The 13,946-nt window shown below is 49.3% G+C and overlaps 1 non-coding gene across 1 annotated transcript; it reads right to left on the bottom strand.

Moving 5' to 3' along the window:
• Positions 1-7,432: 7,432 nt before the first annotated feature.
• Positions 7,433-7,559, bottom strand: LOC119962518. The gene has a single exon (XR_005459895.1). It is a non-coding gene; the product is annotated as a U6atac minor spliceosomal RNA (small nuclear RNA).
• Between the last annotated feature and the right edge of the window lie 6,387 nt (positions 7,560-13,946).

Genomic DNA, 13,946 nt, shown 5'->3' with positions numbered 1-13,946 from the left:
GTCTCCAATAACAACTACCCTGTTACTTTCGCTCTTTTCCAGAATCATCTTCGCCATCCTTTCCTCCACATCCCTAGAACTATTAGGTGGCCTATAGAAAACTCCCAACAGGGTGACCTCTCCTTTCCTGTTTCTAACCTCAGCCCATACTACCTCGGAAGAAGAGTCCCCATCTTGCATCCTTTCTGCCACCGTAATACTGTCCTTGACTAGCAGCGCCACACCTCCCCCTCTTTTGCCCCCTTCTCTGAGCTTACTAAAACACCTAAACCCCGGAACCTGCAACAACCATTCCTGTCCCTGCTCTATCCATGTCTCTGAAATGGCCACAACATCGAAGTCCCAGGTACCAACCCATGCTGCCAGTTCCCCTACCTTATTTCGTATACTCCTGGCATTGAAGTAGACACACTTCAAACCACCTACCTGAACACTGGAGTATGGAGGTGATGCGCTTCATGACCAACCTCTCGAAGCACTTCATTGCGACTGATGTCAGGGCCACCGGGCGGTAGTCATTGAGGCACGTTGCCTGGTTCTTCTTTGGTACCGGTTTGATGGTGGCCTTCTTGAAGCAGGTGGGGACCTCGGAGTGGAGTAGGGACAGATTAAAGATGTCAGCTGCCAGCTGGTCCGCACATGCTCTGAGTCACGTAGAGGAGGATGGGGGGTAAATTCGTGTAAGGGGTTGAGCCTTTGGGCTCTGGTAATGGAGCCGCTCCCATTCTCCTCATCAGAATATACCTCAAAGCTGGTTCTGATTTGTTTTTTTTTTAAATTTACAGCTCCCTCCATTTATTTTTTCCTCCCAATTAAGGGGCAATTTAGCGTGTCCAATCCACCTAACCTGCACATCTTTGGGTTGTGGGGATGAGACCCAGCCACGGGGAGAATGTGCAACCCGGTGGTAATACCTACTTTGAACATATGGGGGCAGTTCAGGCAACATGACAAGCTGAGGGCCACATCATTGTTGGCCCCCATGGGCAGTAGTCATTTGTTTGCACCATTGGGTTTGGATGTGACATTTACGGTATGGGAAGGGGCGAGAGTGCTTTAAGGACCTGTTTGTGAAGGGATGGTTCAGAGATTTTGGCAAAATTCCAATTATTTAAAAAAATATTTAGAGTGTCCAATTCATTTTTTTCCAATTAAGAGGCAATTTAGCGTGGCCAACCCTGCACATCTTTGGGTTGTGGGGGGTAACCCACGCAGACACTGGGACAATGTGCAAACTCCGCACGGACAGTGACCCAATTCTCATCTATAGTTGTAGGACTAAGGGGGTTAGAAGGGGAGTTGAATTTGGTTTTTTTTTTCAGTATTAGCATGACCAATGCACGATGAATGAGCCATTTTCTGAGCTGTGTTGAATTTGAGATCATGTGTGTTATCTAAGAAAATCTTCAATAAAATATTTTTTTAAAAAACAAAACTGAGGAAACATCTGCCGCTCATGTACAGTCCTGTAATAGCCTCTGAGCATGGACCAGTATTATACAGGGCACATTCCATCACCACCTGCCTCTCCACTCACACATTTACATCCAAAAATTAACTCTTCAATCTCCAAAACAAAACAAACATGTTATTATATGGCCAGTGTTGAGCAGTCAGATATCAACTGCCCATGAATCGGGAGGATATTTTTAATTGTCTTTCAAACATAATTCAGCTGTAGGGAGGGGAGACATTGACCAGGAGACTATCTGAATTAGTACCGCAGCTCTGCCCCAGATATTCATGGACAGGTACAGCACGGGGTTAGATACAGAGTAAAGCTCCCTCTACACTGTCCCCATCAAACACTGCCAGGACAGGTACAGCACGGGGTTAGATACAGAGTAAAGCTCCCTCTACACTGTCCCCATCAAACACTCCCAGGACAGGTACAGCACGGGGTTAGATACAGAGTAAAGCTCCCTCTACACTGTCCCCATCAAACACTCCCAGGACAGGTACAGCACGGGGTTAGATACAGAGTAAAGCTCACTCCACACTGTCCCCATCAAACACTCCCAGGACAGGTACAGCACGGGGTTAGATACAGAGTAAAGCTCCCTCTACACTGTCCCCATCAAACACTCCCAGGACAGATACAGCACGGGGTTAGATACAGAGTAAAGCTCCCTCTACACTGTCCCAATCAAACACTCCCAGGACAGGTACAGCACGGGGTTAGATACAGAGTAAAGCTCCCTCTACACTGTCCCAATCAAACACTCCCAGGACAGGTACAGTACAGGGTTAGATACAGAGTAAAGCTCCCTCTACACTGTCCCAATCAAACACTCCCAGGACAGGTACAGTACAGGGTTAGATACAGAGTAAAGCTCCCTCTACACTGTCCCCATCTAACACTCCCAGGACAGCACAGGGATAGATGAGTAAACGTTGCTATTCCTCTCTCTGCATTTTCTGACAATTCTCAGTTTGGTTCTAGTCCCACGAGCTCTGAATCACTTGCTGCTAATGATTGCAATAACAATAGCTGCTGAGCTCGCTGTTGCCAGTGATTAATCCTCCCCTCCGGAAGCTGAAGTAATGTTTCAAGGAAAGGATGAGCTGCAGCAAAAATTGTCATACGATTAAAAACTGTCGTTCACACGTTCAGTCACTGCTATGGGGATAAGGCAGGCAGGCAGCCTTGGTAATGTAATAGAGAATGGACTGAACTGTAGGCCCCCCCGCTCTAATAGCTCAAATGTCACCACAGCAGTGGATGGAATTAATAAAATATGGAATTATGAAGCTAGTCATAGAGTCAAGGAGTTTTACTGCACGGAAAGAGGCCCTTCCGCCCATCGTGTCAGTGCCAGCCATCAAGCACCGATCTATTCTCAGCCCATTTTCCAGCACTTGGCCCGTAGCTTTCTGTGTTGTGGTGTTTCAAATGCTCATCTCAATACTTCTTAAATGTTTTGAGGATTCCCGCTGCTACCAACAATTCAGGCAGCGAGTTCCAGATTCCCAGCAACCTCTGGGTGATGACGATTTTGCACAAAATCCCACTAAATCTACGCCCCCTGGCTATTGAACCTTCTACTAAGGGAAAGGTTTTTTTCCTATCCACCCCATCTGTCTCCCTCATAACTTTATACACCTCAATCAGGTCCCCCCCCCCTCGGCCTTCTCTGCTGTACGGAGAACAACCCCGGCCTATCCAGCCGCTCTTCATAGCTGAGACACTCCAGGCCAGGCAACATCCTGGTGAATCTCCTCTGCATCCTCTCTGATGCAATCACATCCCTTTCTTTAGTGTGGTGACCAGAGCTGCACCCAGCACTCCAGCTGTGGCCTAACCCAGTGTTTTTCAAACCTTTTTTCCGGGGACCCATTTTTATCAACCGGCCGACTTTTGCCGCCGACCTGCGCGACCCACCATTTTTTCTTACCTTGTTTGCTGCTGACAAAAATGGAGGAAATAGTTTTGGGTCTCTTTGGCCCCAATGGTCGCTTTGGCCCCCCGATCTTGGAAAAAAAAAGGCTGCGACCATATTAAAAAAAAACGCGACCACATTGCGCATGCGTACCCGATCATCAGTGCGCAGAGGGCATGCATGCGCAATGCGGCCAAATAGTTTTTTTATCTGTTCCTGGCCATTTTGAAGGACGCGCGCAGCCGTAATTATTAAACGCCGGCTGCTGCACGCAGATTTGCGCGCTCGGGAGCACTGCGACACACAGCTCCGCGACCCTCCCGGCACCCGCCCGCGACCCACCCATGGGTTGCACCCCCGAGTTTGACAATGCCTGGCGTAAGGGGCAGCACGGTAGCATTATGGATAGCACAATCGCTTCACAGCTCCAGGGTCCCAGGTTCACTTCCGGCTTGGGTCACTGTCTGGGCGGAGTCTGCACATCCTCCCCGTGTCTGCGTGGGTTTCCTCCGGGTGCTCCGGTTTCCTCCCACAGTCACAAAGATGTGCAGGTTAGGTGAATTGGCCATGATAAATTACCCGTAGTATCCAAAATTGCCCTTAGTGTTGGGTGGGGTTACTGGGTTATGGGGATAGGGTGGAGCTGTTGACCTTGGGTAGGGTACTCTTTCCAAGAGCTGGTGCAGACTCGATGGGCCGAATGGCCTCCTTCTGCACTGTAAATTCTATGATAAAACCCATATTTTATACAGCTCCAGCATAACCTCCCTGCTCTATGTTCCCTGCCTCAGCTAATGAAAATGAGTATCCCATATGCCTTTGTAACCACCTTATCTACTGCTCTTGCTGCCTTCAGGGATCTTTGGACATGCACTCCAAGGTCTCTCTGATCGGTACTTCCTAGCATCCTACCGCTCTTTGAGTGTTCCCTTGTCTCGTTAGTCCAGTAACTATTACTGATTGTTGTAAAAACCCACTTTAAAAAAACATCGCACAAGGCTAATATACAGATAGAGCAAGTAATTAGAATGATTGTGAGGGGAATTGGTAACTAAATTAGGGAGTAAACACTTCAGAAGTGTGGGTTAGGTAGGGTGCTCTTTCCAAGAGCTGGTGCAGACTTGATGGGCCGAATGACTTCCTTCTGTACTGTAAATTCTATGATTGTGCAGGACACCATTGAGACGGCATCTGAAGCACTGTGTACGACATTAGTTTCTCTATTTAAGGAACAACGTAAATGTAATGTAAGTAGTTGAGAAGGTTTACTAGAGTAACACCAGGAATGGGCAGGTTGCCTTATGACAAAAAGGTGGACAGACTGAGCTTGTATCTACTGGAATTTAGAAGTGCAACAGTCAACTTAGAATCATAGAGGCAGCACGGTGGCACAGCGGGTTAGCCCTGCAGCCTCACGGCGCCGAGGGCCCAGGTTTGATCCCGGCTCTGGGTCACTTTCTGTGTGGAGTTTGCACATTCTCCCCATGTCTGCGTGGGTTTCGACCCCACAATCCAAAAAGATGTGCAGGTTAGGTGGATTGGCCACGCTAAATAAAGGGGCAGCACGGTAGCATGGTGGTTAGCATCAATGCTTCACAGCTCCAGGGTCCCAGGTTCGATTCCCGGCTGGGTCACTGTCTGTGTGGAGTCTGCACGTCCTCCCCGTGTGTGCGTGGGTTTCCTCCGGGTGCTCCGGTTTCCTCCCACAGTCCAAAGATGTGCGGGTTAGGTGGACTGGCCATGCTAAATTGCCCGTAGTGTCCTAAAAAGTAGGGTTAGGGGGGAAGTTGTTGGGTTGCGGGTATAGGATGGATGCGTGAGTTTGAGCGGGGTGATCATTGCTCGGCGCGGCATCGAGGGCCGAAGGGCCTGTTCTGTGCTGTACTGTTCTAAATTGCCCTTAATTGGAAAATGAATTGGTACTCTAAATTTATAAGGAATCATAGGATCCCGACAATGCAGGAGGCCATTCAGCCCATCGAGTCTGCACTGATCCTCTGAAAGGACACCCTACCTACCCTGCCCTATCCCCATCTAACCGTTGGACACAAAGAGGTAATTTAGTATGGCCAATCCACCTAACCTGCACATCTTTCAATGTCTCAGTGAAGAGATCTTGAGACTTGTATGTTTAAAGTTGAACTGCTAACTACTTTTAGATCCCAAGTTACGGTCTTGCATGGTACTCTTGCCGTGCAGTTCGCAACATACTTCGGAGTGTTGTTTCTAGATTGTTCTCTCAAAAATTCCCTTACCGAGCGGCCATGCAGGGAACGGTGCTTTTTGCAGTCCCATGTTAACACTTGCTCTGCTGAGCACTTTTACAGCACAATGGCATGCAGGCACCTATTAGAACATCATCAATGATCTCCCCTCCATAAGGTGAGAAGTGGGTATGTTCACTGATGACTGCACAATGTTCAGCACCGTCCGTGACTCCTCAGATACTGAAACAGCTCGTGTTCATATGCAGCAAGACCTGGACAATGTTCAGGTTTGAGCTGATAAGCATTCGCGCAGTGCCAGGCAATAACTATCTCCCCATATCTCCGGGAGCTCCGGTTTCCTCCCACAAGTCCCAAAAGATGAGATTGTTAGGTAATTTGGACATTCTGAATTCTCCCTGTGTGTACCCGAACAGGCGGCGGAATGTGGCAACCAGGGATCCTCACAGTAACTTTATTGCAATGTTATGGCAACGGGGCTGGTTTAGCACATTGGGCTAAATAGCTGGCTTGTAATGCAAAACAAGGCCAGCAGCGCGGGTTCAATTCCCGTACCAGCCTCCCCAAACAAGCGCCGAAATAAGGCGACTAGGGGCTTTTCACAGGAAGTTCATTGAAGCCTACTTGTGACAATAAAAGATTTTAAAAGTATTTAATTGAGTGTAAAGCACTTTAGAACTTGTGTTTCAATACCAAATTTCAAAATCTCAGGGTGCCCTAAAACGTTTTAATTAATGAAATAATTTCTCCCGCAGCTTGATGTTCTTACCTGGTCACCGTGTGGAGTGGTTAAACTGTACCCCTTCTCCCTCCAACAGAAAACGATGGGATGCCCATGGCAAATGGTCGTGTTTCAAATCGGACAGCATCACCTCACTGGTACAAAACCCTTTGCAAAGGCAAAAGGGATGGGCGATATATACTGGTGTTGTAGTGATGCCCATGAAAAAATGGAAACCTGAACAAGCTGCAGCCAATGTTAGAGTGGTCAGTGCCACACTCAGCTAGCTGCCTGTTCTGATATTTTTTTAATAAATGCTTTTATTGGGTTTTTGAACAAAGTATATTTACTGTTATGTACACAGGATAAGAAACGTGTATGTATATATATATATATATATATCTCGAAGAGAAGGGCACACCCAAACATACCAAAGAAAATAAAATAATAAATAATTAAAAAAATAAAATAAAAAAGTAAAATAGAATAACTGGTAGGGTATTGTGCACCAGCTCAACAGCAGCAACTCTGTACACCTGGAAAAGGTATTTACAACACATAAGTAGGCGACTGTTTGTGGTTGGGGGGGGGGGGGGGGGGGGGGGGGGGGGGGGAGACTGGGGAGGTAAATATACATTCAGGTGCCGGAGAAACAATTACAGTGGACAATATTCAAATGGGTTTGGTGTTGTTGTCGCTTGCTTCTCCTGGACGGATCTCGCTGCCGTCTCGCGCTCACCTCCGCTTCTGCCGTTCCTCCCGTCTTTTGTCTTTATTCTCCTCGTTCCCTGCTCCTGGAGATGCCAAGTTCATTATTGTATCCCGTGCCTTCTTTCCGGCTCTCATTTCCCTGCCTCCCCCCCCTGGTTCTCCTCTCCCTGCCTTCCCCCCTTCCCTGGTTCTCCTCTCTTGTTCCCTGTCTCTTCCCTCTCCTCCCCCTCCTGTGATTCGCCTTTCTTTCCTCTTAGGTTTAGCTGTGCCCCCCCCCCCCCTTTCTCCCGGTCTATCTCTCCCTCTCATGCTTTGGCTACTTTCCCCTGATTCTTGGCTACCTGGCTATTCTTCCGCTTGTTCATTGGCCACAAACAGGTCCCAGAACAATTGCGTGAAAAACATGGTTAGATGCCACTAAGTAAATGGCAATGCCGTAACCATTTGTGTGTTGTAAGGCCACGAGGGCCCCTTCCACCCTTATCAAGGGGAGTGCTAACCTTCTCTCCTTTCTTACAAGACGCCTGTTCTGATATAACCGTACATAGATAGATAGAGACTGAATAGATCAATATGGAATAGGATAAAATAATACGTAAAAGATTCTAGAGACAGAGATTTTATTTTTTTTCTCATAAATTTAGAGTACCCAGAGACAGAGACAGAGATGGGACACTGTATCAAATTCCGTTCTGTACCTGTCCTGGGAGTGTTTGATGGGGACAGTGTAGAGGGAGCTTTACTCTGTATCTAACCCCGTGCTGTCCCTGTCCTGGGAGCGTTTGATGGGGACAATGTAGAGGGAGCTTTACTCTGTATCTAACCCCGTGCTGTACCTGTCCTGGGAGTGTTTGATGGGGACAGTGTAGAGTGAGCTTTACTCTGTATCTAACCCCGTGCTGTCCCTGTCCTGGGAGCGTTTGATGGGGACAATGTAGAGGGAGCTTTACTCTGTATCTAACCCCATGCTGTACCTGTCCTGGGAGTGTTTGATGGGGACAATGTAGAGGGAGCTTTACTCTGTATCTAACCCCATGCTGTACCTGTCCTGGGAGTGTTTGATGGGGAGTGTAGAGGGAGCTTTACTCTGTATCTAACCCTGTGCTGTACCTGTCCTGGGAGTGTTTGATGGGGACAGTGTAGAGGGAGCTTTACTCTGTATCTAACCCCGTGCTGTACCTGTCCTGGGTGTGTTTGAGGGGGACAGTGTAGAGGGAGCTTTACTCTGTATCTAACCCCGTGCTGTACCTGTCCTGGGAGTGTTTGATGGGGACAGTGTAGAGTGAGCTTTACTCTGTATCTAACCCCGTGCTGTACCTGCCCTGGGAGTGTTTGATGGGGACAGTGTAGAGGGAGCTTTACTCTGTATCTAACCCCGTGCTGTACCTGTCCTGGGAGTGTTTGATGGGGACAGTGTAGAGCAGGGGTGGGCAAACTACGGCCCGCGGGCCGCATGCGGCCCGCCAAAGGTATTTCTGCGGCCCACCAAGTCATTAAAAAAAAAAAAAAAAATTTTTTTTTTTTTTTAAAGGTTAATGGGTGGGGGGGCTGTTGGGTTACTTACTGGCATAGGGTGGATACGTTGACTTGAGTAGGGTGATCATTGCTTGGCACAACGTCGAGGGCCGAAGGGCCTGTTCTGTGCTGTACTGTTCTATGTTCTATATGAGGCGCCCAGAATCATAACCGGGTGAAGTAATTATTTTACTTAATATACTATGCGGCCCTTTGTGAATTGTGAATTTCTGAATGCGGCCCTTGCACGGAAAAGTTTGCCCACCCCTGGTGTAGAGAGAGCTTTACTCTGTATCTAACTCCGTGCTGTACCTGTCCTGGGAGTGTTTGATGGGGACAGTGTAGAGGGAGCTTTACTCTGTATCTAACCCCGTGCTGTACCTGTCCTGGGAGTGTTTGATGGGGACAGTGTAGAGGGAGCTTTACTCTGTATCTAACCCCGTGCTGTACCTGTCCTGGGAGTGTTTGATGGGGACAGTGTAGAGGGAGCTTTACTCTGTATCTAACCCCGTGCTGTACCTGTCCTGGGAGTGTTTGATGGGGACAGTGTAGAGGGAGCTTTACTCTGTATCTAACCCCGTGCTGTACCTGTCCTGGGAGTGTTTGATGGGGACAGTGTAGAGGGAGCTTTACTCTGTATCTAACCCCGTGCTGTACCTGTCCTGGGAGTGTTTGATGGGGACCAGGGAAACCTGCCTCCCTCCCTGCACCTCCCCTTCAAAAAGGCTTATGCCCTCTGTGTAACCCTCCTGTAGCCTGCCTGACCATGTAATCCATTGCCCGGGTGCCATGGTATTGTGTAGTTTAATCTTCTGCACTTGGTTTAAATGAGGGTAGGACTGCACGGAGAGTACCGGCAGCTAAAGAATCTGCGATTCCTCACACCCTCCCCCATCCTCTAGGTCTCTGCTTGGCTGCAAACTCCACATTGAAGATGCAACTGGTGGAGGCTGCTTGCTGGATAATTCAGCAATGGGGTGTGGAATGTCACAGTCATAAGCCAGCAAGAGTCTCATTTCCTGCTAGCTGGATGCTTAACAGACCGAGACCCTCGTAAATCCTGAGCTTTGTCTGTGGCTCCCTCCTGGTGGGCCTGTAGCGTCAGACAGCAATCCCTTCCCACTGCCCCCCCCCCCCCCCCCCCCCCCCCCCCACCCCCCAGCCATCTGCTCCACAGAAAGCTCCTCGCACCTCAGTTCAACCCCCTCCCCAGTCAAACTGTAAGTTGCTCATCAAACTTAACATCCTGCCCACCAGCAGAACAGAAAAGGTTTGATGGGGGAAGGGGGGGTTTCAAGGACAAGGGGCAAATGTTCAGCCAGAAGCGAGTCTGATCCTTGTTTACAAATCCCTCCATGACTTTGCCCCTCCACCTCTAACCAACTTCCAACCCCACAACCCTCCGAGATCTCGGCGCTCCTCCAATTCTAGCACCCCCAATTGTTTAAAAATGAATTTAGAGTACCCAGTTCAATTTTCCAATTAAGGGGCAATTTAGCGGGGCCAATCCACCTACCCTGCACATCTTTGGGTTGTGGGGGTGAAACCCACGCAGACATGGGGAGAATGTGCAAACTCCACACGGACAGTGACCCAGAGCCGGGATCGAACCTGGGGCCTCGGCGCCGTGAGGCAGCAGTGCTAACCACTGTGCCACCGTGCTGCCCTAGCACCCCCAATTTTTAAAGCATATTCTACCAGTGGCAGTCTTGCTTTTGGCGGCCTGGGCCCTCTGAACCCTGGTATTCTTTCCCCAAACACCTTTCCTCCTCCTTTCAAACACACTTGGAAATTTCGCTCTTTGCCTGAGCTTTGCGTCACCAGTCCCAATGTCACCTTTTGTGGCTCAGAACGAGATGGTGAGGACCCTACTTGAATCATTTCCAAGGACAGGTAGGAGTGAACCACACAGCTGTTACATATATAGATGCAGCTGGGTAAGGATGGCAGATTTCCTTCCCTTCAAGGGACATTATTGGCCGGGTGGTTCAAATGAAGGTTTTGTCTTGGGTTACAGGAAGGTAACAAGGGGATGGTCAAATGGGCAGATAAGTGGCAAATGAAATTTAACCCTAAAAGTTAAAAAAATAAATTTAAATAAGTACCCAGTTCATTTTTTCTCCAATTAAGGGGCCCATCCACCTGGGCAGCTCGGTCACACAATGGATAGCACTGTTGCTTCACAGCTCCAGGGTCCCAGGTTCGATTCCCGGTTTGGGTCACTGTCTATGTGGAGTCTGCATGTTCTCCCTGTGACTGCGTGGGATTCCTCCGGTTTCCTCCCACAAGTCCCGAAAGACGTACTGTTAGGTAATTTGGACATTCTGAATTCTCCCTCTGTGTACCCGAACAGGCGCCGGAATGTGGCGACTCGGGTCTTTTCACAGTAACTTCATTGCAGTGTTAATGTAAGCCTACTTGTGGCAATAAAGATTATTACCTACCCTGCACATCTTTGGGTTGTGGGGGGTGAGACCCATGCCGACACGGGGGAGGAATGTGCAAGTTCTACACGGACAGTGACCCGGGGCCGGGATCGAACCCGGGTCCTCGGCGCCGTGAGGCAGCAGTGCTAACGACTGCACCACCGTGACGTCCTGGGAATTTAACCCTGAAAAGTGTGAGGTGATACACTTTGGAAGGAGTAATTTGGCAACTTGAACGGCATGGCACACTGGGAGGCTCCAAAGAATAAAGGGACCGTGGCTCGTTTGTCCATACAGCTTACAAGGCAGATGGGCAGAATGGTGAAAAATAGGCATATGGCACACTTGCTTTCATCAGTTGAGGCATAGATTACTAAAGCTGGGAGGTCATGTTGGAGTTATATAGAACTGTGGTGAGGCCACAGCTGGAGTACTGTGTGCAACTCTGGTTCCCATATTATAGGAAGGATGTGATTGCAATGAAGCGGGTGCAGAGGCGATTCACCAGAATGTTGCCTGGGATGGAACATTTAAAGTTATGAAGAGGGGAGCAAGCCTACGAGCCTGCCCGACCGAGCCAGCCCCCCCACAGCAGAGCGTGGGCGGCCGAAGAGAAGCGTCACCAAAGCGGAGACTGAGCGAGGACCAAGTCAGCAGGAACGACGGCCGATCCCCCTCCCCTCCAGCACGCACGGCCGCAGAGCGCGGAGCAGCTGAACGCAGGGCAGGATGAGCGGCGGGCCGAACCAAAGCAGGGAGCGAGCCAGCAGCAAGGGCCGGCCCCCACCCACCCCGGCGACGACCACCACGAGGCAGGCAGCGGAACAACGAGGGACCCCCAGCCCAACCAGAAGCCTCTCTCTCTCTCGACCCTGGGTGTGAGTGGGAAATAAAAAGTTTTAAAAAAAACTTTTAAAGGGAAAGAAATTTTTTCAGTTTCTGAAAAAAACCAAATTTACCTGAAAAGAGTCTTTTAAAAAAAGTGTTAAAGGAGAGAAGGGAGGGAAAAAAAAGGGGGGAAGAAAGGGGGGGAGGAGGAAAAAAATGCCAGAAGGGAGCCAGAGCAGAGGGAGAAAGGGCACCTGCAACTCAAAAACTTCCTACAAAAGGAGACAAGGACGTACCCACAACCACAATGACAGACATTACTGGAAGAGTTACTGGATCAAGCATACTAGATAAAGGAAACTGTAGCGACATGTATGACCGACTGACAGAATGGGCCGACACCGTACTGGACGCAGCAAAAAAGAAATGGGAGGAGGACCTGGGGATTGAGATAGGTTGGGGACTCTGGAGCGAAGCACTGCATAGGGTCAACTCCACCTCCACGTGCGCAAGGCTCAGCCTGACGCAGCTAAAAGTGGTACATAGAGCCCACTTAACAAGAACCCGTATGAGTAGGTTCTTCCCGGAGGTGGAGGATAGATGTGAACGGTGCCAAGGAGGCCCGGCCGACCATGCCCACACGTTCTGGTCTTGCCCCAGACTTGCAGGGTACTGGACAGCCTTCTTCGAGGCAATGTCCAAAGTGGTGGGGGTGAGGGTGGAGCCATGCCCAATAGTGGCGGTCTTCAGGGTTTCAGACCAGCCAGATCTATTCCTGGGGAGGAGGGCGGACGCCCTTGCCTTTGCCTCCCTGATCGCCCGCCGTAGAATCCTGTTTGGCTGGCGGTCAGCAGCACCGCCCAGAGCTGCAGACTGGCTGTCCGACCTCTCGGAATCTCTCCAAATGGAGTAAATCAAATTCGCCATCCGAGGGTCAGACGGCGGCTTCCACAGAACGTGGGAGCCATTCATGCAATTGTTCCGGGACCTGTTTGTGGCCAATGAACAAGCGGAAGAATAGCCAGGTAGCCAAGAATCAGGGGAAAGTAGCCAAAGCATCAGAGGGAGAGATAGACCGGGAAGGGGGGCGTGGGGGACAGCTAAACCCAAGAGGAAAGAAAGGCGAACCACAGGAGGGGGAGGGGGGGGGGGCAGAAGCGGGGGGAAGAGGGAAGAGACAGGGAACAATAGGGGAGAACCAGGGAGCTTGGGGGGGGGGGGGGGGGGGGGGGGTTGAAACGATAACAGAAGTGGCATCCAGAGGAACAGAGAAAAAGGAGGATACAGGCGGAAGACGGGAGGAACGGCTGAAGCGGAGGTGAGCGCGAGACGACAACGTCAGCAAAATCCGTCCGGGAGAAACAAGTGACAACACCAGCACCAGACCCATTCGAGTATTGCCGTCTGTAATTGTTTCTCCGGCACCCAAATGTATATCTACACCACCCCCCCCCACACACACACAGATGCCTACTTGTGTTGTAAATCATTTTGCCAAGTGTACAGAGTTGCTGCTGTTGAGCTGGTGCATTATACCCTACCAATTACTTAATGTCATTTTATATTTGTTTCTTATTATTACTTTTTTTTGTGATATGTTTGTGTGCCCTTCTCTTCTCTCTCTCTCTCTCTCTCCATATATATATATATATATATATATATATAATATATATATATATATAAATATATAATATATGTATCATATCCTGGTTTAGTATGTTGTGTATGATATGTATCATATCCTGGGGTGGGTTTAGCTCATTGGGCTAAATCGCTGGCTTTTAAAGCAGACCAAGGCAGGCCAGCAGCACGGTTCGATTCCCCTACCAGCAATGTAACTTCATTGAAGCCTACTCGTGACAATAAGCGATTTTCATATCCTCTGTACATAACGGCAAATATACTTTGTTCAAAAACCCAATAAAAAACATTTATAAAACAAAAGTTATGAAGAGAGGTTGGATAGGCTTGGGTTGTTTTCTCTGGAGCAGGGAAGACTGAGGGGTGACCTGATCGAGGTGGACAGGATTATGAGGGGCATGGATAGGGTGGATAGGGAGCAGCTGTTCCCCTTAATTGCAGGGTCAGTCACGAGGGGGGACACAAGTTCAAGGTAAGGGGCGGAAATTTGAGGGTTGAT

This window comes from Scyliorhinus canicula, chromosome 2, assembly GCF_902713615.1.
Source record: "Scyliorhinus canicula chromosome 2, sScyCan1.1, whole genome shotgun sequence".
Lineage (NCBI taxonomy): Eukaryota > Metazoa > Chordata > Chondrichthyes > Carcharhiniformes > Scyliorhinidae > Scyliorhinus > Scyliorhinus canicula.
The sequence above is the reverse complement of the archived record's forward strand: the minus strand, read 5'-3'. Positions and strand labels throughout refer to the sequence as shown.